General features: G+C 46.5%; 1 protein-coding gene across 3 annotated transcripts in view; it reads left to right on the forward strand.

Annotated features, from left to right (window-relative positions):
- The window catches only part of LOC120977724, a 660,911-nt gene that overhangs the window by 472,980 nt on the left and 181,931 nt on the right, over nt 1-6,000 (forward strand). The window lies entirely within an intron of this gene.

A 6,000-nucleotide genomic window follows, 5' to 3' on the forward strand; every position in this document is an offset into this window, starting at 1 on the left:
GGTATTTGAGGCCTACTTGAAATCTATCCCAAAAAGAAAATCTTACATTGAAGTTATTGATAGTGTCATTCAGAAAAACCTAAGACACACGCTAGCGTGCTGATAGAAGTGTCATTCTGTGATTAAACCTATAACTGTCACACAGCGCAAAAAAAAACAGGTCTCACATCTCTATTCAACCAAATCTGCACAGTTTTAGCTGGTCAAGTTATTTGTAGTGACCGTAAAAGCAGACTTTTTGTTCTGGGTTGAAAAAGCATTCCCAAATTTGCCATTCTGAAAATAACTAGTTTCTGGTATTTGAGGCCTACTTGAAATCTATCCCAAAAAGGATATCTTAAATTGAAGGTACTGATAGTGTCATTCAGAAAAACCTAAGACACACGCTACCGTGCAGATAGAAGTCTGATTCTGAGATTAAACCTTAACCTGTCACACAGTGCAAAAAAAAACAGGTCTCCCATTTCTATTCAAGCAAATCTGTACTGTTTAATCTGGTCAAGTTATTTGTAGCGACCGTAAAAGCCCTATTTTTTTTCTGGGTTGAAAAACTATTCCCAAATTTGCCATTCTCAAAATAACTAGTTTCTGGTATTTGAGGCCTACTTGAAATCTATCCCAAAAAGGATATCTTACATTGAAGGTACTGATAGTGTCATTCAGAAAAACCTAAGACACACGCTACCGTGCAGATAGAAGTCTGATTCTGTGATTAAACCTTAACCTGTCACACAGTGCAAAAAAAAACAGGTCTCACATTTCTATTCAATGGTCTGCCGGGTGTTCACTCCAAGGTCATGGAAGTCACGCCTGCGGCCACCCCGTTCTCCGAGGGATATGTCCTGAAATCCAGCTGAAAGCTGCAGAACATCAGTCGGAGGTCTCTCCACTTCTGGCGGGCCTCTCTGGCGCCCTCTTCCCACAAGCAAAGGCTCGGCTGGTGGCTGCTGGGGTCTTTCAATGCGTCTAGGTTCTTGAGCCTCTTGCTCCTGTCCAGGCTGTCCTTGGCTGGGCTGCCCCCTGGCACGTGCTCTTCCGCGGGCTCTGGCTCGTCCACTCATCTTCTATTCCTGAGAGGATATAAACCGCTAATAAGGTCAATCTGCCGCCTAGCAGCTCCGCCGTGGCACAATCACCTCAGAACTCGCACACTGGTGACTTTAGGTATCTTCACTGGTCACTTTGAGCAGAATGATGACATCCGAGTCACGGCACCAAATGTAACCCTCTTTTCCTTGCACCATCTGCGACACCTCCAGCTTTCACACTCACTCGGTCACCAGCTCCTCCAGGCATAAACTCTAAGTGGACTCTAAGGGACGACACTCAGGTCTTCTGTGGTTTAAAGCTTTATTGAGGTGTAGTGCACTTGGCTGGAGCCTGTAATACAACAGGGAAACACTGCCACTATGTGGTATACAGCCAGGTCACCAGCCCACCTATATCATAACAGTGTCACAACCAGACAGCTGAGAAGCTCTGACAGGAGCCGTCCAGATCCTCCTCCTTGAGTTTCTTTGTTTTGGTTTCTGTTCCTTACCTCGTTAGTCTATCTCAGCTGTCATGCAGTCAGAATGATCACCTCCCTTTAAATTCCTCCCCATAAGGCAGTAGTGTGCGGCTGATACAACTTCCTGGAGTGTGTGTGCATGCTGTTCCTTGTTCCCAGCTCCCAGCTCCCAGCTCCCAGCTCCCAGTTCCCAGTTCCCAGTTCCCTGTCCACAGTCGTCTGCAAGATAAGTTCTGTTTATGTATTTATGATTTTCTGTTTTCTGGATCCAGGTGACCCTGACTCCCTCCATGTCTGTGTAGGGAGCCGGTGGTCGTGTCCCCTCACTATTGTAGGGCCTTCAGGTCTAAGATAGCCGAGGTACGTGGATATGCGCCCATCCACCTTTGGGGTGGTCGCATAGGCTGAGCAATAAGGGAGAGCGGCAGGTTGATTGCAGGGGTCTCCCTTTTGTTCCTTAGCTGTGGATCCAGTGAGTCATTGTTTGTATTGTATTATCTTGTTTCCTGTACACCATCCGTGACATTATCAGCCGCCTAAACCGTCTCAAGCATGGATCCGGTTACACTTTTGGCTGAACGCTTTCAGGGTCTTGCTTTGGAGGTAGCTGACCTCCGTAAGACTTTTTCTCAGTTTCAAGTGACCGGTTCAGCTTGCGTTCATGGAGTTTGTGCTGAGCCTAAGATTTCGCTCCCGGATACGTTTTCCGGGGGTAGTGAGAATTTTGTACGTTTTAGAGAGGCTTGCAAACTCCATTTTCGCCTTCTTCCCCATTCTTCTGGTGATGAAGAACGAAGAGTGGGTATCATTATATCGCTGCTCAGGGGTAACTCTCAGTCCTGGGCCTTTTCGCTGCCGGAGGGGGCACGGCCCCTCCGTTCAGTGGATGAATTCTTTTTAGCCCTGGGTCAGATATATGATGATCCGGATCGTATTGCTCTGGCTGAGTCTAAACTACGTCTGTTATGCCAGGGTAAACAATCCGCAGAGATTTACTGCTCAGAATTTCGGAGATGGGCAGCAGATACGGGTTGGAATGATGCTGCACTCCGAAGTCAATTTTGCTATGGTCTTTCAGAGGGATTGAGAGATGCATTTGCTTTTCATGAAAGACCTACCTCCTTGAATTCTGCTATGTCTCAGGCTGTTCGTATTGACAGGCGTCTTAGAGAGAGAGGAGAGATCTCTCCTTCCTGTCATACTCAGTCCCGGGACAGTGCAGCGGTGTCATTCTGTGCACAGGGGTCTCAGTCGCTGTCAGCCCCTTCTGAGCAGGAGCCCATGCAGCTGGGGTTGATTGCCCCTGACAATAGAAGATTCAGCCCGCAGGGGAGGGTTTGCTTTTGTTGTGGAGGTATAAATCATCTGGCAAATGTTTGTCCCTCTAGGAGATTCAGGCAGTTTTCTGGGAGTGATAAAGAGACAAAAAGGAAGAAATCTTTTAAGAATGTTCCGTCGGTTACTATTGGCAGGGTTGAGGCGGAAATTGAAGGTTTTCCTTTTGCTTGTAGTTCCCGTTTTGTCCTGCCTGCTAGGGTGGCGCTAGAGAGCAAGAGCATTTTTTGTGAGATTTTTGTGGATAGTGGAGCAGCTGTCAACCTCATTAATAATCAATTTGCAATAACTCATGGTTTCCAGGTATGCACTTTGGGAAGAGATATTCCTGTTTTTGCTATTGATTCAGCTCCACTTTCTCAGAAATCATTAAAGGGCATAGTTCACAATATCCGTTTAATTGTGAATGATGCTCATGTTGAGGATGTGTCATGTTTCGTCCTTAGCGGTTTGCCTACTCCTCTAGTGTTGGGGCTACCCTGGCTCACTAAACATAACCCCACCATTGATTGGCAAGCGAGGCAAATAAATGGTTGGAGTAACTTTTGCAGAGAGAATTGCCTCATAACATCTATTTCTGAGGTTTCTACTAAAACTGTACCACCTTTCCTCTCTGAATTTTTGGATGTTTTCTCTGAGAGTGGAGTTCAGGGTTTACCTCCGCACAGGGAGTATGATTGCCCTATTGATCTCATCCCAGGCGCCAAGCTGCCTAAATCTCGTTTATACAATCTTTCCCAACCTGAGAGGGTCGCTATGCGTGCTTATATCTCTGAGAGTCTGAGAAAAGGACACATACGTCCCTCGAAGTCACCTGTTGCCGCTGGTTTTTTCTTTGTTAAGAAAAAAGATGGTTCTTTAAGACCTTGTCTGGATTTCAGGGAGCTGAACAGTATCACTATTCGTGATCCTTATCCGCTTCCTCTGATCCCGGACTTGTTTAACCAGGTTGTTGGGGCGAAAGTCTTTTCCAAATTAGACCTAAGAGGGGCATACAACCTGGTTAGGGTCAGAGAAGGAGATGAATGGAAGACGGCTTTCAATACCCCTGAGGGCCATTTTGAGAATTTAGTTATGCCTTTTGGTTTGATGAATGCCCCAGCCGTTTTTCAGCATTTCGTAAACAGTATTTTTTATCATTTGATGGGAAAATTTGTATTAGTGTATTTGGATGACATTTTGATTTTTTCTCCTGATTTCAAGACTCATAAGGAACACTTATGTCAGGTCTTACTCATCCTGCAGGAGAATAAATTATACGCGAAACTGGAAAAATGTGTGTTTGCGGTTCCAGAGATCCAATTTCTGGGGTTTCTTGTCTCCGCTTCTGGTTTTCGCATGGACCCCGAGAAGGTTCGCGCTGTGCTTGAGTGGGAGCTTTCTGAGAATCAGAAGGCGCTGATGCGTTTTTTGGGCTTTGCTAATTATTACAGGAAATTTATTTTGAATTATTCCTCTGTTGTTAAACCACTCACTGATATGACCAGAAAGGGGGTAGATTTTTCTTCCTGGTCGGTAGAGGCGCTTAAGGCCTTTTCTAATATCAAGGAGAGTTTTGCTTCCGCTCCCATCCTAGTACAACCTGATGTTTCGTTACCCTTCATAGTTGAGGTTGATGCTTCTGAGGTTGGGGTGGGTGCGGTCTTGTCTCAGGGTTCCTCTCCTGCCAAATGGCAACCGTGTGCCTTTTTCTCAAAAAAGCTCTCCTCCGCAGAGAGAAATTATGATGTGGGAGATAGGGAATTGTTGGCCATCAAGTTGGCTTTTGAGGAATGGCGCCATTGGCTAGAGGGAGCCAGACACCCTATTACCGTGTTTACTGACCATAAAAATCTGGCCTACTTGGAGTCAGCCAAGCGTCTGAACCCGAGACAGGCCAGATGGTCTTTGTTCTTTTCAAGGTTTAATTTTGTTGTTACGTTCCGCCCTGGGGTTAAGAATGTGAAGGCAGATGCCCTATCACGTTGTTTCCCGGGAGGTGGGAATTTTGAAGACCCGGGTCCCATTTTGGCTGAAGGTGTGGTGGTCTCTGCTCTTTTTCCTGAATTGGAGGCAGAGGTGCAGGCAGCCCAGTCAGAAGCTCCTGATCTTTGTCCTCCTGGGAGGTTGTTTGTGCCTCTCGCTTTGAGACACAAGATTTTTAAAGAACACCACGATACGGTCCTTGCTGGGCACCCGGGGACAAGAGCCACACTGGATCTCATTGCTCGGAGATTCTGGTGGCCTGCGCTTCGTAAGTCGGTTGAGGGTTTTGTGGCAGCTTGCGAGACTTGCGCTCGTGCCAAGGTCCCTCATTCACGGCCATCAGGTCCTCTCCTTCCTTTGCCCATTCCTTCCCGTCCTTGGACACATCTGTCCATGGACTTCATAACGGATTTGCCTCGTTCCTCGGGGAAGTCTGTGATTCTGGTGGTGGTGGACCGTTTTAGCAAAATGGTGCATTTTATCCCTTTTCCTGGTTTGCCCAATGCTAAGACGCTGGCGCAGGCATTTGTTGACCACATTGTCAAATTGCATGGGATTCCTTCAGACATAGTCTCTGATAGGGGCACGCAGTTTGTTTCCAGATTCTGGAAGGCCTTCTGTTCTCGCTTGGGGGTTCGCTTGTCATTCTCTTCTGCTTTCCATCCGCAGTCGAATGGCCAGACAGAGCGTGTCAATCAGAATCTGGAGACATATCTGCGCTGTTTTGTGGCGGAGAATCAGGAGGATTGGTGTTCTTTTTTGTACCTTGCTGAGTTTGCTTTAAATAACCGTCGTCAGGAGTCCTCTGATAAGTCACAATTTTTTGGTGCATATGGGTTTCATCCGCAGTTTGGGACTTTCTCTGGAGAGGGCTCTTCTGGTTTGCCTGATGAGGACAGATTCTCCTCGTCTTTGTCATCTATTTGGCAAAAGATTCAGGATAATCTAAAGAACATGAGTGAGAGATATAAGCGTGTGGCGGATAAGAGACGTGTGCCTGGTCCGGACCTGAATGTTGGTGATTTGGTGTGGCTGTCTACCAAGAATATCAAATTGAAGGTTCCCTCCTGGAAGTTGGGTCCTAGGTTTATTGGGCCTTACAAGATCCTGTCTGTCATCAATCCTGTTGCCTACCGTCTTGATCTTCCTCAGACTTGGAAGATCCATAATGTTTTCCATAAGTCCTTATT

Source organism: Bufo bufo, chromosome 8 (assembly GCF_905171765.1).
Source record: "Bufo bufo chromosome 8, aBufBuf1.1, whole genome shotgun sequence".
NCBI classification, from domain to species: domain Eukaryota; kingdom Metazoa; phylum Chordata; class Amphibia; order Anura; family Bufonidae; genus Bufo; species Bufo bufo.